We start from the raw sequence: 26813 nt of genomic DNA on the forward strand, positions 1-26813 counted from the left end.
CTTAGACATAGAGCCTAAACAAACACATTTTTCTTTAACAGTAATATACCAACTTCTTAATTAAGTACAATGGTAATATCCAAATCAGATTTTCAGAGAACTTTAATGACTCCATAATCTCTGCTGTCTTTCTCAAAGCCATTCCCAAAATGAATTTTAAATTCTAGTAAAAATAGTTTGTCTGCTATGCAAATTCAATATCAAGACCAGGACTGAAATGCCATTTTGTTCTGGAACTGCTACCAATCATCTCAGATGTACTTATGCTTTTGAAAAGATTATTAACATTAATTTAGTAATGATGTAGTCTTCATTTATGACGAATATGTCTAGAGATAGAAGCCACAACAACAGTCTATAATTCAAAACCAAAATATCCAATGTAATAAGGCAGAAGTTTTAAATCCTCATCATATACACCTTACTCTGGCATTCAGAGCTCTCCACAGCTGACCCCAATCTGGTTTCCCAGCAACATCACCCACGTTATTGTACCTTCCACACTCCGGTCATAATAGATTGACTCATCACTTCGCAAATAGAACCTGTGCCTCTTGACCTCTCAGCTTTCACCATTTCTGTTCCTTCCATCCTTAATACCATTTCATGCACCTGTTGAACTCTTATCAATTTTCAGGCTCAGTTCCAAATCTACGTAAAATAGCACCCAACCCTCTCCCCCGCTGTGGCACATCCCCCAACTTCAGTCTGTTGAAATTAAATGCCTTTCTCGGGTTTCAGTTTTATTCCTTGTTTGTAACTTATTAATTTTCTTGGGAAAGACATTAATATGATTTAGTTCAGAGTATTTCTACCTTTACCACCAGGTTACAAGTTCATTGAGGACAAGGAGACTGTATTGAGAAATCTCTTTATCCCCACCCCAGGCTTGAAATCAGCTGGTTAAACTGAGCTGAATCGGTGATACAACTTTTAGTGGGAACAAACTCCATAAGAAACACTCACAGATAATAGCACAGAAGTAGAAGAGTTTGGCAGGTTACCCTGGGTAAGTTAATCACTTTTCCTTATGTAAACCACAAAACTTGTAAAGTCTTGTTTCCTTCATTTGAAAATTCCATAGTAGATATGATAATTAGATAACCCAAATTGATCTGTCATGGAAAAGGTCACTTCCAGAAAGGAAGCCTGTATCATAATTGGCCCTAATGAGGCTTTATTGCCTCCTTTTGATTTGCTCTTTCTTTAATTTGTAATATTATTTAACTATTAAAAATACTTGTTTTTAGCTCAGCTGGTCTTTTATAGTTGAAAGCCTTCTTTTGGCAGTACCACTCCTTAACCTAGTTAGGGCTAAAAGGGACTTTATTTCTTATTCTTCTAGGTGGGGCTGTCATTTGTTGAAGGCTAAGTACCACATTGTCAGTTTATTTTCCACTCTCCTTTTGATATTCCTTTTGAGATTTAATCATTATTCTTGGATTCTTCCTTGATTCTCTTGGATCTTTCCTCTAGTACAGTAGTTTCCCATTGGGAGTCATTTTGCCTGGGATTTGTTCCAGCCTCTCCTTTCTTCCTATTTCATGCCTCCATTTTGACAACTCCATGCACCTACCCACTAGGTGGGTGGCTTCCATGAGCTCTTCACTCTGAGTATTCTCAGGCAATATTTGGAGACCATTTTGATGGTCATCACTATTGGCATCTCATGCATAAAGTCCACAGCTAAGCATCCTACAGTGTACAAGATAGCCTTCCACAACAAAGAATTATCCAGTCCCAAAACTCAATAACCTTGCTCTAATTGTATCTTCTATGCTGACAGGAACTATTCAGTCATTTTCTGTAAACTTCCTTTATAGTAACTATTTTATGGTGACTATTAGTGTATTTCTTTTTGTCCACCTGTTTAATATTCTTATGAAAATGTCTAATAAAGATGGAAGCTTCCTCTTATAATTCCTACATGAAAGTTATGGCTTTGGTCCTATTCTTAATATTTATAACTTTTTCCTTTTACAAGTGTTGAATTCTCCTTGATGGGTTCCATAAGGTAGCAATCCCACCACATGTCACGTACATAAATATACTTCCTACCTAAAGGGAGTTTGTTAGAATTTTTGTTAGAAGCAAGAATACCATGGGCCTAGGCTTATAGGTTCTTGTTATTGTCCTTCAGACCCACTGGACTTCCAAAGAATTCCCTCTTTTGCTGCATTTGGGAGACTATGGCCTCTCCTGCTGTAACCCCAGTGATGCAATAGGAAATATGTACTAGGACGAGAATTTCCTTATGTGTTAGTCAGTATAACTCAATGCTGGTACTGCCCTTCCTCAGTCTAAGCAGAAGAAAAATGTCCTCATGCATTGTTGGACAGGCTTTGATGCCAAGGTGATTCTCCCTCAGCCCAAAGTGGGAGAGCCAAGACTTCGAACAAATCTTGTTCAGCAGATTTCATGTTCTGCGTTGGCTGCATTGATCACTGAATTTCCATGAAAACTAGAGAAACAATTGGAAGCCACATCCACTCACTTGAATTCACATTTGATCTTCATTCATCACTTGGTCTGTTGTTGGTTCATAGCAAACTAGAACAAATACAATCTCAAACCAGGTCTAGGTTATCATCTGTTAGATTTTAGGTCCCAGGCCATGTTTTGTGTTCTGTCCTAGACCACCTGCCCTGTGTAGACAACTTGGATTCTGCATCGAGTCTCTAGAGCACAGCCAAAAAGGACGTTCAGATCTCTAGCACTTTTATGTAGTGATCCCAACTCCTTTATTTGTGTGAACCAATTCTATAAACTTTGCAGAACTCTTAGTTGACACTCCACAGGGTCCTAGGATGCTTTCCTAACACTACCTGTTTAGTACCAGAAACAAGAATCATTTTTATCATTTTTAAGACTCAGCTAATAGCATGAAGGCCATGGTGAAGATGCTTGCTGGGATTCATGAAGCACAATGCTACCCTTGCATATGTTATGTGTGCCGTATGAATGCTTTTGGAGGAGGATTTGAGATAATGTGACTTATTTTCTCAGGCTTACAATAAAAAAACTTTAATTTTCTCCCAGTCCTCTTAATTAGAGCTTCTTACCCACCTGTACCTTGCTCATAATAATCAGCTATTAGAGAACTACAACAGAATACCCACAATGTTTTCCTTGAATCCAATTATCTTTTATTTTTCCTGATGAGTGAGTAGAGTAGACTTGTATGAAGAAGTTTTAACCTCTGAATCCAAGGGTAAATCCTGGATGATTGAAACCTGACTTTCCCCAAAACTAGTTACTTCTTCCATAATCTTATTTGCTAATTTTATTTTCATCTTAAAGTATGCCTATGATTGAGGCAAAGAATTCTGCTTTCATTTGAGAAAGAGGCAATGACTCATTGGCATAGAAGAGAAAGAGGAATAATCAAGAATTCTATAAATTTAACCCAGTTTGGTTTCTGCATCATACCACTTCCCTGCCCAAGTTCACAGAACTCTTAGAGATATTATTTATGCTTTAGTTCTATAGACTAGACTAATCTTGTTTTAACTATCTATACACAGAATTATGTAGTATGTATTTATTTGTACCTGACTTCTCTGACTCAGAAGTCAATGGGAGAGTTATTATGTTCTTGCTGCATAGAGCTGTAGTTCATTTATTTTCATTGGGTATAATATTCCATGAAATAATTTAACACAGGGTATTTAGTCACACTATTGTAAATGGACCTTTGCTTTGTTTCCAACTATTATGAATAAAGCTGCTATGGTAACAAAGTAGAAGACAGTGAAATACGTCAGTCAGTCATAGAAGAACGAATACTGTATGGTTCCTCATCTATAAGGCATCCAAAATATTCAAAGTTATAGAGATAAACAATAGAATGGTGGCCTCCAGGGGATGGGAGGAGGGGGATATAGGGAGTTGTTGTTCAATGGATATAATATTACAAAAGGAAAAGTGAAGTATTGATATGATCTGAAGAGAAAACAAATAGTCATGTTAGTTGATGGATATGTTAATTAGCTTGATCATGGTGATCATTTCACAATGTGTACATATATCAAAGTATCAAGTTGCGTACTTTAAATATATCCAATTCCCATTTGTCAGTTATACCTCAATAAAGCTGAAGAAAACAACCAAAAAATTATTTTCACAAATAAAAAATAAAAACATTTTTAAAGGGTTTTTTCTTTTAAAATTGCCACAAACATTATTATACATGTTTTTTGAGGAAAATTCATACTTTCTGTTGAATATAAACCCAGGGGTAGAATTTCTGGGTCAAATGGTATGCGTACTTTCAACTTAATACTTATTATCAACTTTAAAGAATATTGCCAAATGGTTTTCTAAAGTAGTTGTACTAATTTAAACTAACAATATTTGAGGACTTCTATTGCTCCTCATCCTCATCGATACTTGGGAGTGTTAGTCTTTTTAGTTTCAGTCATTAGCATTTGTATGTAGTGGTATTCCATTGTTTTTCTTTTTATTGTGGAAACTCTTAGATTTATAGAAAAGTTTCAAAGATTGAATAGAGTTCCTATATGCCTATTACTCATTCTCCCCTTCCCCCAATATTTTTTTCCCTTCTCCCAATATTAAAAAAGCACAATTTTCAAAACTGAGAAATTAATGTTCGTGTATTACTATGAAAAAACTCCAAGGATTCCTGGGTGGCTCAGTGGTTAAGCATCTGCCTTTGGCTCAGGGCGTGATCCCAGGATCCAGGATTGAGTCCCACATCAGGCTCCTTGTAGGAAGCCTGCTTCTTTCTGCCTGTGTCTCTGCCTCTCTCTCTCTCTCTCTTTTTCTGTCTCTCTCTCTCTCTCTCTCTCTCTGTGTCTCTCATGAATAAAGAAATAAAATCTTTAAAAAAAAAAAAAAAGCAAAGTCCAAACAAAACTCCAGACTTCATTTGGATTTCATGTTTTTTCACTACTGTAAAATCTGTTCTAGGATTTGATCTAGGAGATGACATTGCATTTGATCCTATTTCCTTAGTCTCCTGATCTGTGATGTTTTCTCAGTCTATCCTTGTTATCATGACCTTGGCAGTTTTGAAGAGTACTGGATAGATATTTAGTAAAATACTCCTTAAATTTAAAAAAAAATATTTTTCTCATGATTACTGGCTGGTGTTACGAGTTTTTAGGAAGGATACCACAGAGGTGAAGTGCCTCTCCTCACATCATAATACTGGAGTACAATATATCAAGACCCACTATTGGTGATGTTAGCCTGGATCACTTGATTAAGGCAGAGTCTGTCTGGTGTCCACAAAGTTCCATATCTTTCTGGCTTCCATTATTTCTATTGAGAAGTCAAATACTAGTCTTACTGTATATATTGGTTATATTTTTCCTAAACTTACAGAAGTTTACTGGTCAAATAAGATAACATAACTTTTACTTAGTGCTTAAGATTATGTAAAATGTATATTTGTGTTTAACCAAATAGAAGCATTATTCTAACAAATTTTATTTCAGTAGTAATTATGAATTTGTAGCATGTAGCTTGAAGATAAGTTCCAAAATATTTAGATAATTTAAAATCTTGAACTGAAATGAAATTGAATTAATCTATAGATATTCATTAGATATAGAATTTCTATATCTATATAGATATATTTCTTATTTCTAAATAAGATGGAATACTTATATATATATTAATCCTTAAGCATAATTTTAAGCTTATACTCTCTGTTTCTTGTTTTATATGATGCAGAGAGGCCATATATACTTGAGTCTATTAATGAAAGTGTTCGTTTTTGCCATCCTGAGAAGTTGTTCTGTAAGGGATGTGTGTGGATATAGAAATCAGTAGAACTTTCATAGAAAGAGAACTTTGCCATAGCCAAAGCTAAAGTTTGATGAGTTTATTTGTAATTTTTTCCAAAAAGCTATAATAGCAAATATTATATTGATGCATTACTAGAGTTTGGTTTTCTCTCTCTTGGAGTGATCTTTTTCCCGGAGTTTTGATCTACTCTTACTGAGAGGTTGTAAATCATTATTTTCTTATTTTCTGTAAAATCTGCCTAGATAGTGAAGATTCTTTGTTTGACTAGAATCACATCTATGGTCTGTATTGACTTTGTTCTTGATTATTTAAGAAAGCAAAAATTTCCCACATGTGAAAAAGCTAAAAGTCTTTACAATCACATTATCTCTTGGGTTTACTTTTGCAATATTTTATTGTCACTTAGTTCAATAGGTAGCTAAGTATTGTTTCTCAATCATGCATGGTTCTTTTTTTTTTTTTTTAACTTTAAAATTTTATCGTGGTAAGACCCATGATCCTATCTTCATCAAGTTCAAATATGCTGACAATCTTGATATTTTGCTTTTCCAAAATTCAATTCTATCTAATATCTTTTGGGCCTAAAACTGTCTTTGATAGTTCCCAGAAGGTCCTTGGAAAATCACAAAGGACTTTTTTCTTCCATCTTATAAAAAGAGTGGTGCTAGAAATAATTAGGCTTATTTGATATGTTACTACTGATAAGTTGCATGAGAAACATTGTCAAATCAGGAGAGATATTTAGCCCTCCTTAGGTTAAGTTTGTATGGAAAAAAATGTTGTTAAGAAGAATATTTCAGAAATTGTATGCTGCATGAAAATTTCCTAGAGATTTGCCCTCACTGTCCATGATATGTTTCCTTTCAGACCTGTAGTGTTGCTTTCTCAGTCAACAAACAACAATGTATTGAGTTATCATTTTAGTTATTTTTAAAGATGTTAACTTGGTATCAATTTTACTTCATTAATTTTAATCTAGTATCTTCCAGGCTAGTGGTTTTCAGTAGGAGTTCATGAACTTACCTCATGAACTTCATGGATATACAGATACTTAGAATCACTCCAGACTTATAGAATTTCTTTACTTGAAATTCTTGGTATATTCTAATTACAGTTTTGGTATGTCCACTTGGTATATTTATTGTATATTATTTCTCAGAATTATTCTATGTTACATCTGAACCTGTTTTTTGCTGTAAAAGATTATATTTATTCATTTTAATGAATTAGATGCAATATTCACTCCTCTGTAGAAATAAGGTTAATCATTATGTGTAGAGATATTTTGTCCAATTTTAAAAATTTTGTTGTCTTATTTTGCATGCTATAGAAACAACCAATTTTCCTGGCCAGATGCATTATTCATGAAATGAATACTCATCAGATCTTCCACTTTTGAAAATTATCAGTAATAAACAAAACTATTTTACATCTTTTGTCATCTGTAGACAGTTTTTTGTTCTATTCTGATGCTTCCCTGAAAGCACTTGCAATCAGCTACAGGCTAGGGGGCTTTGCCTTCAGCAAAAATGGACTTTGTCAGAGCTCTGTGGACAAAGACTGTGCCAGATACTTCTAAGTCCAGGCTTCTTATGGTATCATCTCATTTAAACAACTTTGGAACCCTACCAGTGGACTGAGTCGAGATTTCTAGAAATTCAGTCAAGAAGCAAGTGGATTCATGAGAATGCTAACACAAGATCAAGCAGAACAAGGAACTAATTTATGTCAATGACATGATGAAGGATGACTACGGGTATTGTTTGGAATATTATTCATGTGTTAATGTTTTATTTTCTGGATATATTAGAAGTCCTTTTGATCTTTTCTCTTAAGCTATCTATAATTTATGACAATTCAGTAGATTATGCTTTTGTAAAGTGATGAAATATTTATAAATGTCATCTTTTCCTCCCTGATTGATAGCTCCACAATTTGGAGACTCTTATCCAGGATACTTTTTCATGGCCAATATAGTTATTTGCATAAGTTCCACAGAAATCTGCTTTCCTTGGTGGCAAGCATTGGAAATAGTGGTTTTGCCACCAAGGCCTTGCATGAAATAGCTGAGAATCATGCTCCTTTAATCAGATATTACCAGTTATTTAGGAACTAAAGTGGACGTGGTCACTGAGTGCATGGATCTCGTAGCTGGAGAGAGTTAAGAAACTCAGTGAGTGGTGTTGCATAACTGAAAGATTTTTCTTCACTGACTTCTTGGAATCCACTGTACCAGTGACCCTCAGGGTTGAACTCCTAGCTTTCACTTTGAAACAACCCTTTATGATAATATTTCCCCTTTCCATTTTGCACATCCCCCTTTTAAGATGCCTGATCAGCAGGACTCTAAAACAACTGACCTTTGCCATCACCTCTAAACAGCTTTTCAATTGATTTGCAGGAAAAATGCCAACAACCAGAGACTATTTGTTAGACCCTACTTCACGCAATCAGAAGGTTTCTGATTGCCTCTGAGTTGTTTGGAAAGGGAGTGCCGACAAGGTTGAACTTTATCTTAGCCCTGCGCTGCCAGAAAATAATTACAGTTAAGAAACCTTCCCAACTCTTTTATGTTCTGAAAGAAAGGTTAACTCTAACCAGCCAGCTACAAAAGACTAGTAGCAGGTCCTGGCACATTTCAAGATAAAACCCACCTCCACCTTTCCTCAATGATTCAGATTAGAGCCGACTCCACCCTTCCCATGATCCCCATAAGATTTAGGAATAAGTCTTTGTTTATGTGTCTTGATAAATCTTTAGATGTCTTTCCTTTTTTTTTTTTTTTTGAGATGTTTCTCATTAACGAACCTTATCTCTATCACAATAGCCTGAATAAAATTCTCTTTTTAATTGTCTGGTACATTTTGCTTTTGATACCTGTCTTATTTTAAATTCCATCTTGGTTTCTGAATGTTGAAAAGTGCACTTTCTTTTTATCAGGATCAGCTAGATATTAAATTTTAAAAAAAATATATATAATATTTTTATATGCTTTTAGCAGGAGAGAGAGCCTCAATAACCCAGTCCTTCTTGTGATAGGAAACTGATGCCACCTCTATTCTTTTTCCAGTCTTTTGTTGGTGGATATATTTTGTGCTCAGTTCCATTAGGGCTTTGCCTTTTGATTTACAAAAATTTCTCTTTCCCTTTAAAATAGAAAGCATCCAGCTTTGGCTTTCATAATTATTACCTGTGAAGTAGGCATCAAGAATCTGTCTTGGAACTCAAAATCTGAGCACCAACTCTCTTTGTATTTCTATTACAATTATATCAATCTTCCCCCAAAGTAATGGATGTCTCTGATGAATAAAGGGAAGGTTTTGTATGAGGAAATGCAAAAGAAAAAGTACCTTGATTCATTTCAAGAAGTTATCTCAATATAGTCTCAATCATTCATACCTACTATCCAGCAGAATATGTTCCCTGATGCTGTTGTGCCAGCCTTCCCATTCTGTGCATGTAGCCACAGGACAGAGGCTCTCTCTCAGACAGAATCTTCCACAAGTCCTCAACTTCTTGAACTAACCTGTTTTTCACGCTGTTTCTTCTGAGAGTTAGTTGACTTTGCTACTTCCATTAAGCCTTTGCCTTGTTGGACTTACTCTGTTCCCCCTGTTACAATTTTTATTTCTCTGTTACGTTATCCATCTTTAGACAACACAATAAGATCATTCTTTGTTGCCCCACCTCTAGGACAAATAATCAAATATTCCCACCAATTCACCTATTAAAATCTGGACACCTGAACCAAAAAAAAAAAAAAATTAATAGTTCCTTTCCAGGAAACAGATTTTGATTGGCAGACAGAAGGGCAGTGGAAGTGAGATCTAGGATTAAGAAAGTTGTGTAAGTGTACATGTGTCCACAGTCTCTCCAGCTCTGGAAATTTAATATGTGTATGTATATGTTTATATGTACACATATATACACATACAAAATTTGCCAGGTCAAATGGCAAAAATTGACCTTTACCTTTTCCTTTAAAAGACAAATTTTAAGTACACTAACATTTTCTTACAGAAAATAGACACTGATGAGTCATTTAGCATTTCACATAATTTTTTTGAATCTTACAGCAATCACATACAGTAAACAAACAAAAAAAGTATAATCAGGGCTAGTTTAATATCTTTATAATCACTACTCTCTCAAAGATTTAAGGTACTCATCCAGGCCCTACCTTCATGTAGCCTTCAATGTGAAAGCATTTTTTTTTGTGTGTGTGAAAGCATTTCTAAACAACATAATAGGTATAAGAGAGTCTAACAAGTTCTGAATCCTCTTGAAATTACAACTTTGATGTTTCTTAATATAATCAAATATTTAGATTTTCATCTCTTTCTCTTTGGTGTTTTTTGTTAGATGTGGAAGCATTTTTCCATTGCTATTATCTCAAGTACATAGGGTACTTGAGTCTGTATGAGGCACAAAGCCAACATTAGGCACAATTACAGTAATTGTCATTTTATAGATCATCAGAGACTGTGAAATACTCATGCCTAAGTGGATTTGTTCACCTGGGAAGAGGTAGAGCTGGAAACAGGTGAATCTTCCACTTTGCTCCACAAATGACAGTAGGCAAAGTATTTGTTCTTGGTCCAGGGTATATAAGTATAGAAATTGAGAGTAAATGCTTAGACATGTTTATAGCAATTTGACTTTGCTCTGACACCTAAGCATATGACCAGTGGATGCATCTCAATAAAGAGGAAATAGATCAGTTGTTCTACTCAGTGGAGAGTCACACAGGTGCAAGCTATTTCTGTCCATGTATAGTCATTTCATTTCTTTGGGTATTGTTCCATGATGGACTAGAGGCGGAAATGGGGTTATCACATAAAATTCAGGATGCCCAGTTAAATTTGCATTGCAGATTATAATGAATAGTATTTTAACAGAACTATGTCCCAAGAATCTTTAGAGACATATTTCTACTAAAAATTGTCTCAGGTTTCTGTATCTAAAGTGCAAGTTTAATTGAGTGTCTTGTGTTTAAAGACTTATTTATTTGAGAGTGAGAGAGCATGAGCGGGGAGAGGGGCAGAGAGAGAGAATCTCAAGTGTACTCCATGCTCAGTGTGGAGCTGGTGTGGGGCTCCCTGAGATCATGACCTGAGTCAAAATCAAGAGTCCAATGCTTAATTGACTAAGCCAACCAGATGACCCAGGTGTCCTGTATTTTTATTTGCTAAATCTGAAAACCTTATTTGGAGGTGCTTGACAACTGTCCTCCATCACAGCTAATGTGAGAAGCTCTGCTCTGGTATCCTCAGGAGTTCTGGGCCCAGAATGACTTCCCCTCGTGGTGAGTGTGGGCTGAGACTAGATCCTTAATGTCTTTCTCTGCTTCACTCATTTGTTCTAACACCATATGGGTTAAACCCCACCTATGATGTCTTTTGCAAACCTCTTTAGCTATTTTTCAAATCTAGATATTCACAGTGATACTATTTCTTTTTCTTGGCATTCAGTGGCTTTAGGAAAGTAGGTGTTTCTGAATAAGATTTTTGTGCTACTTTGAGGATTAATAAGTTAATGCCTGACAGCACTTTTAAGAGATGCAAAAGTGCTTTCTCCACAGTTCACTAAACAATAAAATTGTTTCTAGTGTACCTTATTGTTATTGTCACCTAAGCTGTTTTGCTGTATTTTCTATCATTATTCAAATCCATCTTGGAAATTCTCTACTTAAAGATTTATGACAAAATACTCACTGTACCTTGTCCAGCAATTTGTGTACAGGTAAAATGAGCATGCTCTGCTTAAAAAGGACATTTTAAGCTCAAAAGGGCAAGTGACCTCAATTTCCTCATTTATAAAATTGGACTGTTGGGCTAGGTGGTCTCCAGGGTTCTTTGGCAGCCTGAATGTTCTGATTTAAAAAGTACCAGAGAAAGCCAAAACTGTGTAAAAAGGAAGAGTGGCAGCCTGCCTACTTCCTTACTGAAAGGAGAAGATTCACAGGCTGATAAATGTCCATGATCACCAGCTGGCAGAGATGCTTCCTTCTCTACTCCTCTCTAAATCTGCCTCCCAAAATAAAGCTCTCCCAGGTTATGGACTGCATCAAGGTTCATTAATGGGTACATAAGGGGGTATTGGGCTGGGAATCAGGAGGACTGAATTTGAGCCTTGGCTTTGCCACTAATTAGCCATATGATTTAGGAGGAATTTCTAAACCAAATGACCACAGATACTTCTGCCCTGTACAGGAATGACACAATTTATATCAAGGTGGATAAATTGTATTGAGGAAAACATCTTGAAGATCTCACTAGGCCTTTTTGGTTGTGAAAGGATGGGGTGACTGGTGCCAGTTTAGGTGATCAGGGTGGCCTCAAAGAGAATTAAATGCTCTGCAAGACCGAAGACAAGAATGCTAGAGTTGTTTGCCAGAGGAAAAAAAAAAATTGGACCTTGGAAAAAGAGAGAAGGAAAGTGGAAAGAGAAATTTAGAAACTGTTCCCCACCAGGGCCCATGCTGGTACAGAGCTAGGTAAGATGATAGATTAGGGGTGATGGTTCTGCTGGGGGCAAGTCCTGGGCCTGGCACTCAGCTCCAGCCAGTTATCATCATGCTGAGGTGGGGGCTCCAGTACCCTCTCATCTCCCAGTCTTCCAAGGAAAGGCAAAAATCTGAAAAAGCTCCTCCTTTTAAAATGTTGGAAACTAATTAAAACTTAATGTTATTTCTGTGCTATCCAAACAAAATATGTCCATGGACTGTATTTGGGCCACAAACTGCCATTTTAGAATATCTTGCCTAGAAAGGGTCCCAATAAAAGAGTAAAAATAATTTTAGTACAGCCAAGCCTTTCCTAAGTGTTTGTCATAAAGATCTTAGGTTGCTTCCAACTTTTGGTAGAATTTGATGTACACATAGAATCCGTGATGATTTTAGAGGATGAAGGAAGAAAGGTGTTGCTTTCATGGGACAAAGTGGTATAAAAAGGGGACAGCATTTGCAGGAGTGACATCAGATTAAGAATCAAGAATTCAGCAGAAGAAATCCAAAGACACAAAGAAGAGAAAGCCTCCCAAGAATACTGAGAGAAGCATAAACCCCTTCTGACGAGAAGGATATTGGTGTGATGTCCTGGGCTTTCAGAGTTAATGGAATGGGGTTTGGGGCATTTCTAGTTTAATATAAAAAGAAAGAGTGACACCAGAAAGCTGGAGAACTTGTAGATATCCAGCAGCAGACACTTAATTTACAAAAGGGATAAGATGATATAAAATCTCTCAAAGAGTAATGTCTTACACATACAAAAAAATCTCTGCTGGAATGTTCCGAGGCTGTGGGAGACTAGGAAAAAAAAGGACATAAGGTATGCTTCTGAGAGGGGCTGGTAGGTGGGAGGAACTTTGGTGACACTCCTGCTCCAAAGATGGCTGCCTGAGTAGGGAGGAGAGGGAGAAATGGGACAACTTGCCCCACTGTGACTAAGAAGGCTGCTATTCCAGAAAGGCATGTCCACAGATGCTCAGAACAGTTGGGGAAAACCTATAGTGATCGAGGGGAAGCTTGAAGAACCTGGGTGGGAGCAATGAGGAGGAATTACAGAAACAGAGGAAAAGTCAGGATCTCCAGGATTTCAAGGCTAATCTCTGTCTTTTTGACTGAGAGGTATGCATGCGGAGTTAGTATATGTATTTGTGACGTTCTGGAAAGGTGAGGTTGTGCACTGCATGACTATAATACAGAGATTTCCTTTCCCTTTCCTTGGCGGATGTTTCAGGTATTCTGCAACTCAGAAGGCAGCTGGTTCCTCTTTTTTTGTTCTCTTTCCTTTTGTGCAGAACATGGGGCATAACATCGTTGGCACTCCCAAAGACAACACAGGTTTCTCTTTCTCATGTGGCATGCATTTCAGCCTCGTCAAGCCGGAGTATTTTCATGATTAACAAATGCAGAGAAACCAGCATTTCTGTTTCCCATGCAAGTGTCAGGGGTCAGGATGGTTTCTGGGAATGCTATGTTGCTCAGCACCACATTTATGCAGAGGGAGGTAGATTTTTCCATGAGAGTGCCTCAGTGCCAGAGAAGAGACTATTGGCCACATCATCTTGCTGGTCATCACATAATTAGCATGTACTGAATAGAGGCAGTGTGCTCTGTACCATTCTAGGAGGCTGGAAGAGTGCCCTGCCTGGTCAGGGCATTTAACTGGACAGGCAACAGAAGAACAAGGGATTGGAATCACAGGAAAGCTAGTACTTATTGCTAAGATTTATGAAGCACTGCACTGAGCACTTGACATGAATTATCTTATTTTTTCTCCCCCCAAATCTCAGTGAGATAGATATGGTTGCCATCATCATTTGATGGTTGAGGAAACTAGAGATTAGGCAAAATGCCAAAGACCACACAGCTAGTTAGTGACGGAGCCAGGACTTGAATGTAGGCATGTCTGATCCAAAGCCCAAGTACTTAAGTCCCTAATAATTGCCATGGGGTGACCACTGGCCTCTATGCGGCTAAGGTTATTAGATTCAAGTCTCTGTGGAAGCAGAGAGAGATACTAAATCCACAAAGGCACCACTTTGAGAACAAAGGCTGCTCTCTTACATTATCAATAGGACATTAAAATCAACCTCATGATGCTAGAGCTGGTCTATGGCCAAATGCCCCGAACACCCATGGGGCATTTCTTTGTAACTCTTCCCAGCCACACGCAGGGTGTTAGGGTCGGGTCGGCCTTCTGCACTCCCTGGGCAGCCAGACTTGGATTTCAGCATGAGCACTGAGGTGAACTAGAGCGAGATTATGTCCTACTCCTGATTTCTGTGCTCCCCCACACAATTTGTGTTACCTCCTCTCCCCCTCAACCTCTCTAGCTCACATGCTTAAGAAAAAGGAGAGAGGACCTAGAAGCATGGGCATTTGGGGACAAATTCATTTGATGTAGCTGTCTGTCAGAATTTCCTCTGCAAGACTCATTTCTTCTGTTTCTTGTATCTTTAAATTACTATTATTAAGTTTTGTTTTTAACCAAAGAAATCCATGCATCCAGTTAAAACAAAAATGAAATAATACTGACATAGTCTTGATAAAGAATAGCTGTCCTCTACCCCACAGCTGCATGCTCCCAAAAGGAACAATTTTATTCTTTTTAGTGTTTTTTTTTTTTTTTCTGGTAGTGACCTTTATTTTTGTAAATATGCTGATATTGTGTATTTAATTTCTCCGTCTTAAACGATAACTCCTGAGTTTCTGTTATTTTAGATGAGTTTAGTGTCCTTATACACCCTCTACCTCCTCTCAACCCCATCTTTGTAATGTAGTTCTATCATAGATTATGGTTAAAAAATGACCATTATGACTACTTAAATTTTGACTCCATACATCAAAAAAACTTTGCAAACATTGACACCCAATCTGAGGGTATTGCATTCTACTGAGCCCTTTACCCCACTTCTTTTTTTCCTGTAGACCACCTTTCTGAGCTCTTCATCCTTCCTCAGCATGGACTACTGGTGCACTAGGCCTGCTACACAGCTGTCATCCTGGGATTTTCTTCTGTTCATCTCCCAATTCTTTCTTTTCCTTCGTTCTTAGTGCTCAACCTTGTTTGGTGGTAGGATATCCTGCAGTTGCTGAATGGTATCTTGAAAGGAGAGCATGTAGTTACACATTCAGATTGAAGACAAACATCTCCAGTGACAGGGAACTAATTCACTCTGTCACAGAGACTTTCTGGTTATTCCATCTAAACACTAAAATGTTTTTCATTCATTCATGATACCAAAGCATTTTAAATATCTATTTCCCCATGTGCCCTCAAGTTTTCTAGCCTTCATTGTCAGCTCCTCACATAATATCCAAATAAAAAGGCTGTCGTTCCCATCTGGCCCACTGTGGCAAGCTCGACATGGTCCTTGGCCACTGGTATCTTTGAAGTTATGCTCTGCCTCCGCTCAACAATGTCTCAGCTCTGGATAATGAACCTCAGATTCTCTGCTGGCTATTCTCACTCCTCTCCTGGAGCTAACTAGGGGTCGCAGATCAGTGTGCTAATAACCTTCACTTGTGGATTGGTGGAGTTGGCATTAGTCTCAGCATGTTAAGTTCAGTAGTTCTCCAAAGCTGAAATCTCCCCACTGCTGAAAAATGTCTCTGCCTCCTTCTATTCTAATCTCTCGGGAATTTGTTTTTTTTTTCCCCCCACTCCCTCCAAAGCACTGGGGCCTGAAATGAAGGTCTATCTTCTACCCAGACCAGTCACTGTGCACCTCCACTGTCACCTTGCTCCTGAACCCCAACTCCCATCATCCCCTGTCATCCTCAGAGAGTCTTTGAGTGAACTGATTTTACCCCATATTCCCAAATGTCTATCTTATACCCAACCTCTTCCCATAGGCTAAACTCCTCTTAGTTCTTGCCTTATGCCTTTGAACCAAATAGGATTCATGAACCAATTCTCTTGGAGGTGATGCCTGGCCCCTCCTTTGAGATTTCTTTTGCTGGTTCTGTTTGTTCCAAACACCTGCCAATTCTTCCTTGCCTTTGGCTGGGGCCAACCGGTGGAATACTTTAAGCTCCCTCTTAAAAATCAACTGTGAATTTAATTCTTCTTTCAGAAACTCCTAAAGAAGAAATTGGAAGCCTTTCATGTTAAATCTCATAGTCCTTCAGCAAAATTCATTTAGAATATACCAGTATGTAGTACTGGTTTGTGTAGTATAGTTTTGGGGGTTCCAGAAGATCCTGCCCAAAGAAATGTTACTCACTCAATATTCACAGTGCTTCAAACCCCAAACAGCTTGTAACCAGACAGTGTTTCTTAGCGTTGGCTGAAATTCTGAATCTCCTCAAGAGGTTTTAAGCGATGCTAGTACCTGACTCCATACCCTGAGATTTAGATTTAATGAAGCACGATGGGGCCTGTGCATCAGTAGAAAGATGTCCAGGTGATCCTAATCCACATTGAGGCCTGTGAACCACCTAACTAAAGGATACGGCTTACAGTGTCAATCTCTCTTGAAGAAAACACACCCTGCCAGTGATGCTAAAGTACAAGGAACTGAGGTGCCTTCTGATTGAAGGCTATGAAGTGGGCGAAGGAAAACAATGGGAAATATCACAAAGAATAAACTTGGCAAAGGCTAAGTACGAGTCTCCACCTAGAACTTGCACATATTTTCTTAACCACTGTAACTTATATGGCCTCTGCCTGCTAGCTTGGGAGGTCTTCAGTTATGAGGCCAAGGGAGAGGAGAAGGAGTTGGAACTGAGTGAAGTATAAACATAGCCTTAAGGCTGTCCTTGGGGAGGAGATGGCCTGGCCAGGAGTTTAAATATAATCTCTAGAGTGTGACAATTTGTGTACAATGTGGACTTGCTTTGTTAACCAATCTGTAGGTGATAAACTGTGCTCATCAAATAAGGGAGGAGGGTGTTGATTTATGATTCTAAGCAATAGGACATTTTTGAAGCAGGATCCTGACATTGATTATAGATTCTGATCAGGGCTCCAGCAAGTGGGCTGGGGTTGAGGGATGGTGTCATTTCCAGCATTGAAGTGGAGTGCATTGGGGAGAGCATCCCACTGTCATATTGATGGGGCAAACGTAGCAAGAGGAAGAAAGAGTTATCACTCTGGGTATAGGATGGTTTGGGGAAGATGAATAAGTAGGATTTAGGATGGCAAGACAGATGAGAGTAATCCTCTTATAAGTACCTCTTATTTTAAATTTTCCATATATATGGAATGATTTTCTCCACAGTTTTTTTTTTTTTTTAATTTTCTCCACAGTTTAAAGTTATAGTAGTTCTAGTGGTTATTTCTACACCATGTCTCAGTTTCCTTCAGCATAAAATGATGACACGTTTAGATAATCTCTAAGGCTCTTTCAAATATAGCAGTCTTTGAGTCTGAGTATTAGCATAACCTAATGGCAAATGTATGGAAAAGGTTGCAATCATGATGGGTCCTGGCTGTTCACAGGTGTCTCCCATTCAGCTGTAATTCCTTAATAACCATTCTTACAGCTTCTTGCCAGTCCCTTTTTAAACCACATAACGCAATAAAAATACCCATAGTATATATAAATTTTGTTGGAGCGGTATCAAGCACTTTGGATTTCTAATTCATGAGAGAAAGCTACGTGATCAAAAGACCAATGAATCATAATTGATTGCAAAAAAAGAGAGAAATTCTAAGTCGGAAAGGTGAGCTCGACCTCATCTGGACAAGAGCCACGGGAGTGCTGGGAAGCAGGGTAGGCAAGAAAGAGAAGGGAAAACAATTTAAGAGGAAATATTTTTGAAAGTGAAGGTGTGATAGTAGTTAGCTGAAAATAGTAGAAGATAATAAGGACAGGCCATTCTCTAACATACACAAATTAAGGGACAATTAGGGAACCATATCTATATTCTCTTCCTGATGCCCCTGAGGATCATCAAGTCTGAATGGCAATGAATGATATTCTTAAGGGGATGAGGCAAAGACACAAATGATACTATTCTGTTTTTCTGCAACACTTTTTTTTTTTTTTTTTAGTGGGAGAGAATGCGTGCACATGCAAATGCCAGCAGGGGCCGAGGAAGGGGGGATGGACAAAGGAAGAGAGACTCTGAAGCAGGCTCCACATCCAACACAGAGCCTGATGCAGGGCTTGATTCTTACAACCCTGAGACCATGACCTGAGCTGAAATCAGGAGTCAGACCCTTAACCGACTGAGCCACTCAGGTGCCCCACCTGCAAAACTTTTGTACAGTTGGAACCAAGTGAAAGGGAGCAATAGAGACAAAAGGAGGCACGGGGTGGCAGATCTAAGAGATCTGTGACCTCTGGTCTGCGAGAGCCTGAAAATCCCCGGCTATGTGATACTGTCATGCCCACACCTCATTCAGGGCCCAGCGCATATAGCACAGTAAAATGCTCCATGAATCAATGAATGGAAAATGAGTCCCATGAAATTTGCCTTAGGGAGGGTGAGGAAAAGGGAAAGTTTGACTGTAATTATATTATGAATAATTTAGATTTTAGAGTATGTTGGAGGCACTTTTTCCTTCTTAGTGACAATGGTGGGTTACCATCCATAGATCTGTGTGAGGTGGGAGGCTATGGTGGAAAGACTAAGTGGAGCACAGTTCATGGCTTGATGATTGTGACACTTCCTCATCCCCTAGTCTTTGGTGTTCACCTGATTACTTTCCCAAAGCAATCTGTCAGGAGAAATCCATCAATGCTAAATATTCAATAGTAACTTCAATAGAATATTTGTCTTAAATCTAAGCTAAAGGCCCTGACTGATTTGGAATCTCATTCCAGTGGACCCAAATAGTTGTAGGACTTCCCCTAATGAAGGGACCTTCTGGGTGTGCCCCAGGAAACTCATCTATTATACTTACGCACATATAATAGTCACCTACTGCTGTACTGTTTTCCTCCTTTGTGTGTTTATTTCCAGCTCCATCTATAGTAGATAGAGAAATAAATCTAGATTAGGACGCTGAAGACTGGAATCTTGCTGCTCATCCGCTGTGTATCCTTAGGTAAATCTCCAAATATCTCCAAGTTTGCCGATTTATAAAACAAAGATAACATCCACCTCACAGGTTACTGTGAGAAATAAAATTTCTTAAAATCCTTCAAAGTCATCCCATAGCAATTAGAATATAATCCTAACACAGTAGCGTAAAAGACTCCTTTTGATCTAGCCCCTGCCTATCTCTTTAATATCATCTATATCTCTCCCCTCACTCATTCAGTTCTTGTTCAAAGGACTTTCTATCTACTGCTCAAATATCAATCAGGAACTCTTCTATATCAGGGCTGGAATAATCTTGACATTCCTTGCTTGTTTCTTACTATCCATGTTTCAGCTCTTATGACATGCTTAAAAAGAATCCCACAAAAACAAAAATCTCTCAATCCACCTTATCAAATACTTCACACCTATATACTCTATTCCTACCACCAGTTTGTCACGGCCTATCATGTTATTCTATTTAATTTTCTTGATGGGTAATAATCATTATTTGAATTTATTTTATTGATTTGCTTGCTTACTTATTCATTAGTTGTCTCCCTCCAACCAATAATATCAACACTAACAGAGCAGAGCCCTTGTATCACTTGCACTGAGAATAATATATGGCAAGCACATAGTAGATGGCAATAAATATTTGAATTGAAGTAGTGAACTCAATAAATGTTTGAGTTCAAATATTTTAATGAAAGGAATTTATAAACCATGAAGTGCTGTGCACATATAAGGGGTATTTACTTCTATTGAGAGGGTACTAAAGTGGAATGAGGTAAGGAGTCAAAGAATAGTAGATATTCATTTAGCCTTTACTGCTTTTCAGTTGTCTTGGGTAGGACCAAACACTGTTCTGCCCTTCTGTCCATTGGTTTCCTCAACTGTAGAAGGAGGAAAGTGGCATTTAACTTCCTAGTTTGTTCTGAGACCCAGATCTAATGTTGACAAAAAGCACTGTGCACACTGAAATTTTTCATGTATGTTTCTATCATGCTCCAATGTGGGATCCTAAACTAGGAAAATGAGTTCTTACCTTTCTTTCTTTCTTTCTTTCTTTCTTTCTTTCTTTCTTTCTTTCTTTCTTTCTTCATTTTTATTTCAAAAAAGCGAGATATTTGGGAGGCATTGGTGAGAAATTGAGGAGGGAGTTTATTTTACCCAAACTCTTCCCCAAAGCATCAAAAATCTGGGATCCGTGGCTTCATTTGCATAAGTATATTTGCATGTCCTAATTAGAACCTTTGGCAAAAATCCGAGAAAAGGAATTTAGGCTTTTGCCCTCAAGGAAGAAAATAATTCTTTCCAAAACAGCCACCGCATTTTTCTGCTGCAGAAGATAGGTGGCAAAGGCATCAATGTTGCTCACAGAAATTAGACTGAGCAGTCGGATTAACATCAATTTACAAATGAAGCAGGATAAGCCCCTTCAAACAAAGCACATTATATTTTATTTAGCAACAATTCCTTGCCTCTCCAAGCTCTGTGTAATGGCTGTTCTAATGCTTTCACAAAGAAGACTGTCTGAAAAGAAGGAAAGATAGAATGAGTGTGCCCATACTGGGTCTGAGTATGCACACTGCACTTCTCTGCTGAGGTCTGAAGCCTCCTTAGATATAGCAAGCCCAACTCAAACCTTCAGGTCCACTCTTTGACTCTGGGGTAAATTGAGGGCTTGATTTATAACCATCTGATGCAGGTCTTGGAATCCAAGCTTCTGGGCTTGGGTAGTGAGTCTGCCATTTATGATCTATATGGGATCTTGGGCTAATCATTGTACATTCTCTTAGCCTTTAAACCTTCTGCTGTGAAAGGGAGATAAAATTAACATCTACCTCACAGAGTTGTTGGAGGGATTAAATAAGATCCTATGTGGAGCAAACCCTTTGTAAAAGGCAAAGTGTTACATAAATGTCCCACATTTTAAAACCTGTCCTTCTTCATCCCTGAACCTTCTGTCATGAGGAGTTATTATGTTGCCTCTCTTGGTTGATAGGGTTGAAACACTCAAAGGGCCTGAATGGTCACCAGAAAAGTATACAAATGTCACAAGTGCAGCTTTTCTCTTTCCTGTACCTGCAGCTGGCATTGCTAATGAACCACAACACTTTTTTCCTACTGAGTCTGGCCAACCTCAAAATCCCCACCATGACCTTCCAATAGTTACCATCAACTGTTGGGGTGGGCATGGGAGATAGAGCTGATTGGACATCCCTCTGAAGCCCCTAAGGCCTCTGGCCAAAGTGACCCACATTCTTCTCTGTCGTCCAGATTGAGAACACAAGAATGCAGCACAAGTGCATAGAGATGACATTCTGCAGTGACAGACCCCCGCTCTTAGCACACATACACAGAGCAGCACAGGCTCAAACATTCATTCATTATGTCTGAGTTAATTTCATAGTGGAAAAGAAAAGCAAATGTTCGGGGAAATGTTGGCAACAGTACAATTTATGATAAATCAAATTGCCTGAAGAGATGAGTAAAAGGGTTTTGGAGAGAACAAAGGCTCTGGGACTGAGCAGCAAATGTCAAGTTAGCTACGTAACTGGTGCAAGTGTGTACACGGTGTAACTGGATCAATCCCTTAATTGTTCTATGTTTTTCTATCAAATAGGATAATTAGAAGACATTTGATTCTCAGTTGAATCAATTCTTTCCTTAGGCTTTGAGGAGAAGTGTGTCTCACAGAAAACTTTAGATGTTATTATTAGCACCTCTTCCTTCTTAGACCCTGAAGGAAGGGTGTAGTTTCATTTTGTAGATGTCCTCACAGGTCTGTCCTTGGCAATCCAGATGTCCGATGGCAGTCCTAAGTCAACAGAAGTTGACTCCAACATCTCAAGTTCCCCACTTGCAAACAGAAAGCTATTTCTTCTATTCTATCTGGGTGTGAGTTTGTGGGGTGTGAAGTGACCTGCTCTATTATTTTACCAAGGTCAACCAGTCTCATGTTTCATGGGAAGCAGCATTTACCCATTACCAAAGCTCTCTGCTTTGTGTCATTAGGGGTATGACCAGAGAAAGACTCCACATAAACATGTTTTCTTATTAAGATAAGAAAATGAGTTTTGTATGCAGAAATATAACCCATCTTACATCTTCAGCAACCTAACTTTCAAAAAGGCAATTGACTAAGTATGTACTTTATATTGGCTAATTGAATTTAGATAAAAAATATTTAAGATGCAAAAAAAAAAAAGGTGGTTTCAATATAGTGCTGATTCTTAAAACAAGAAAAAAAGGACAAAAAGGCAATTGACAATTTCCATGTTAACAAATATTTCCTTAAGTCCTAGAAGCAAGAAAGTTTGTAATGCCAAGAACAAAAGTGGCACAAATTCTAATTTTTCTGAGCCTAAAGACTGTTGCTTCCATTTGCTTTAAAGGTCTGGCACTGGGGCCCAATTCAAGAAATATATCTTACTGGATCTTAGTTTTGGACAAGAGAGATGATAACTCCTCTTAGTACTTGCTCACTTTATTAGCCATCTTTCCAGTTTTGAATGGCTAACAATACTCCTATAGTTTATAAAGTACTCTATTTTTTTCATTTATTTGTTTCATTTGATCCTCATATGATAGTTTTAGCCACATCAACACCAATTTTCTGAGGAAATATGGAGATTCAACTGGGTTAAACCACTTGGCCAAGGTCACATAGCTAAAAAAGTGTAAAAATCAGGATTTGAACCCAGATAAGCTGATTTGAGAACGATGTTCTTTACTTCCACATGCACACCTTGGGAGTGACTTAGGACAGAGATTATGTTTTCTGTGAAGATAGCACAAGGAATTTCACTTATTTCATTTATTTTTATTTTATTTTATTATTATTTTTTCCCCTAATAGAAATGCCTGAGGCCAAGCAAGTGAGCCAAGATGGGGCCAACCTGAGAAGTCTGAGAACCAAACTTTAGAGAGAACAAATCCAAATGAGCTAAAGATGCCAAGTTTGGGGTTCGATGAAGGTGACATCAAAACAAAAGCGCTGAGAATAAACAAGATGCCAATCTGCATAACAGTTGATATTTGCAGTGTACCTTGGAAACTAGAAGTTTTATGATGCCAGTGTTAGTTGTTGATTTCACAGACCAGAAGCAAAAAGGGAAATTTATAGTCTGCCCATGCTGGTGGAGAAGTACCTGAAACCCTTCTAGCTGGACTGGTTCTATGGCTTTGCTGTGATAGGCTGGGTGACATTTGTAAGAAACTAAACAGGTCAAGGGGTGCCACTGAAGCAGAATGACAGGGATGACACACATTAATTTGTTGTTTCCAATGCTGCAGAATATCACCACACTTAAATTCTAGTTGACATAGGGATGGGAACTGGCCATGACGATGGGGCATGTTTAAGAATGAAGGGAAAACGTGTACCAGTGGCAGAGGACAGAGCCAAATAGTAAAGGGAAGTCACTGCCAGGGCACGAAACAAAGGGAATAACCTAGCCTTGCAGCTGATTCATGAAGACAGCCAGCCAGAGACCGGCCCAGTAGAAGGTGCTGTGGAACAGACAGGGCCTGGGCTTGAGCCTATCCATCATAACAGTGATTGCTATAACTCAGTGTATACTTACTCTATGTCATGTATGTATATAGTGACTTATAAGTATTTTTTATTAATTTTCAAAATACCACGAACTGGTTATTTTTAAGGACATTTTTGTAAGTGAGGAAATAGTGGTGCAGAGAGATTCAGTGACTTATTCAAGGTCAGACGGTGAGTAGGAGATAAGCCAGGATTGAGCCAGAAGCTGGGCTCCAAAGCCCCATTACCCTGGCCATTATGCTGAATGTTCCTATGCCTGGTGGTTGGATAGTAAGTTGATTATGGTGAACTACATTTAATAATTTTGCTCCAAGTCTTTTTCAGTTATGTCAACCATATATAGTGGACTTTGCCAAGTATTTTATGTTTATATATTGCTCTACTGGGTTTTAACACCATTGGCAACAATTGCTAAGCTCTTCTCCTTCTATTCTGAGCTCTAAGGACCTTCACTAAGAAGCTGACAACTCCCTGGGCATCAGTATATCGCTAGCTTATATAAGCTTAGGAAATTTTATTGACCTCATAGTGCTCATTGAGTATCCTGGGAGTAGGCGGTTCAATGTCTCAAGCAGAGCTCTAGGAGAGATATTTCACAAAGATTTACATAAGCTGTTGTCCAGATTGAAACATCATTTATATTCCTTTCCAACCCATTCCACTCCCCCCCACCACAACATTCTACATCTCCTGAGGGCACAAGACAAAACAGAAAAAGCAAGTCTGCAGATGCAACTGTACTGGATGGCCAGTTTGAAGATGGCTATCTTTGGGGGTCTCATCTTAATTTGTGTGTCCTTCTATGGGTGTTTGGCAGCACATCCAGAAAAAATTTATATGAATCTGCCTGCTTTCCTTACACTGGGGCCAAAGATACATCGCTTCATGAATGTCCAGCAAACTCCAGGATTGCAAAAATGCTAAGGCACTTCTAACTATCCCTGCTAAAAGGGGGCTGTAATATATTCTAAGACAAAGGGAATTTGGACAGCATCATCATTTGGAGAGTTTTATATTGAAGGGTACAGGAAAGGGCACCATCGGCTGATATGTCCAATGCCCCCTAAGCCCATTTTCTAATATAGCTCACTGCCTTTCTCTTTGATAAACACCAGTCTTCCCTAATAGTAATTTATTGGTGGTCAAAAGGGTTGTTGTTAAGAGTGTGTTTGGTGTTAGTCAGTGTTTTCAGTGTTAACTGAAGTCTGATTTCAGCAGAAAAATAATTCACAAAAGAAGAAAAATGGGGGGAGTTAACAGGAAGGCTGGAGAAGCAGACCAGAACAAAAGGAAGAAGTAGTCTGGTAAAGATCTCCTGCCATGATGGCAGCACATGACACTAGAACTCATCTTCACTATGGTCACTGAATGCTGGATGCAGCCTCTGGCCGGCCTGCCACTGGTGCCTGTGACATGGTTCCTCTCCAGGCCTTCCTCTTTGCATCACTGCCTGTTGATTTGAATTCCCATGTGGGTGGAATGATTGGCCAGCTCACATTACACGTTCATAGTCTAGCTGCAAATGAGCCTGGGAAAATTACTGTATGGTCTTACTGGCTTATATAGTGGAAGGCTGGCTCTGCTTTCCTTCAAAATTCATTAAGAAATTCCCCCAGCCTTGGACTGGGAGGTGTTAAGATGCTGGCTGGCCAAAAATGTGACATATTTTGTCTATGCCACCTGCATATTTTCCAAATGACAGCATCTTCTTTGAACTCTGACATAGCCTTGTGTTTTAAATATCATTACCTGTTTGTTTAATTTTTTCAGGACTTTAAAACAATCTCTAAGATTCAAAATGATTCTTATACCATTCTTAAAATCCATTTAAAGACGTTTTCTGGGTGATCAGCATACTCCTAAAATTAGAGAAGTCAAAATCCCAACCCAATAAACTTTATTTTTGTTTTGGGGTCATTTCTATTTAGCTCAATCAGTCAGAGAAATCCGTGCTTGCTAAAAATAAATAAATAAAAAATAAAAATGCAAGCAAGCAGATAAAATCGACAAGATACCAAGTACTTAAATATCTACTACACAGATAACCCTTTGTTTTGAATTGCAGCTGTCTTGCAATAAATAGTACAAATATAAACAAATTCAATAGAAATTCCAGAAATAAATTGCTTAGAATAGCAGACACTATGCTCTTAAACATCTCCAAAAGAATCATTCAGAGTATGTCACTCTTTGTCCAATCCCATGAAGTCTGTTTAGAATCAAGCTGATTGAACTCCTGATAGAGACCCGATTCCTTCACCTCACTGTCTACAACATCATGTAGATGTCTGTTTCTCCTGAGGAGTTAAAATTAATATAAACCTGTGTGCACATGTGTGTCTACATATAAATTTTTCACCTGAAAATACAGAAAGGGAAAGTAGTAGAGAGTGGTGAGACAGAGAGCGATGGGCAAGGAGGGCTGTCTTATATAGCATATCATGAAAGGGTGGAGCCCCCAGCATGTAATTGGTATTTAAAGCTGTGGTGTAAATAAGACCACAGAAGGTGAGAAGGTGGCTAGAGAAGAGAAGAACTATGAGGGACGGGGTCCTGTTTTAAATAGTTGAAAAATTTAGACAAATCAAATAGACAAAAACATTTAAACAAATGGTTACATGTTTTTAATGACTAAAATATTTGGAGGTTGAAAGGCGAAGCAAGAGATAGAGGAGAGATTGCATCCAGAAAAAGAAAAGGGAACTTTAAAAGAAAGAGTATACAGAGTGTAAAAGTTCCATCAAAAAGGGCTTTTAAAAATTAAAAATTGATAGCAGAAATAAAAGATTTAGTAGAGAAGTGAAAGATGAAGTCGAAGTCTGTCAGAGAGAAAAACAAAAAGAAAGACATAGGGAAAGGGGAGAGAAAAGATCAGGAATGTAGAAAATCAGATCAGTGGTACCATTGTCCAAAAGATAGAAGTTTCAGGAAAACAGAACATATACCAGAGAGGAGGAAAATAAAGAGACAACACAATGAAATGTCCCAGAAGGGAAGGAT

General features: G+C 38.2%; 1 long non-coding RNA gene across 1 annotated transcript in view; it reads right to left on the minus strand.

Moving 5' to 3' along the window:
* The window catches only part of LOC144302235 (uncharacterized), a 29244-nt gene extending 10047 nt beyond the window's left edge, over positions 1 to 19197 (minus strand). The window contains exon 1 of the long non-coding RNA XR_013369075.1: positions 19131 to 19197. This is a non-coding gene — a long non-coding RNA (uncharacterized LOC144302235). The remainder of the gene's footprint in view (positions 1 to 19130) is intronic.
* Between the last annotated feature and the right edge of the window lie 7616 nt (positions 19198 to 26813).

Source organism: Canis aureus, chromosome 31 (assembly GCF_053574225.1).
Source record: "Canis aureus isolate CA01 chromosome 31, VMU_Caureus_v.1.0, whole genome shotgun sequence".
NCBI lineage: Eukaryota > Metazoa > Chordata > Mammalia > Carnivora > Canidae > Canis > Canis aureus.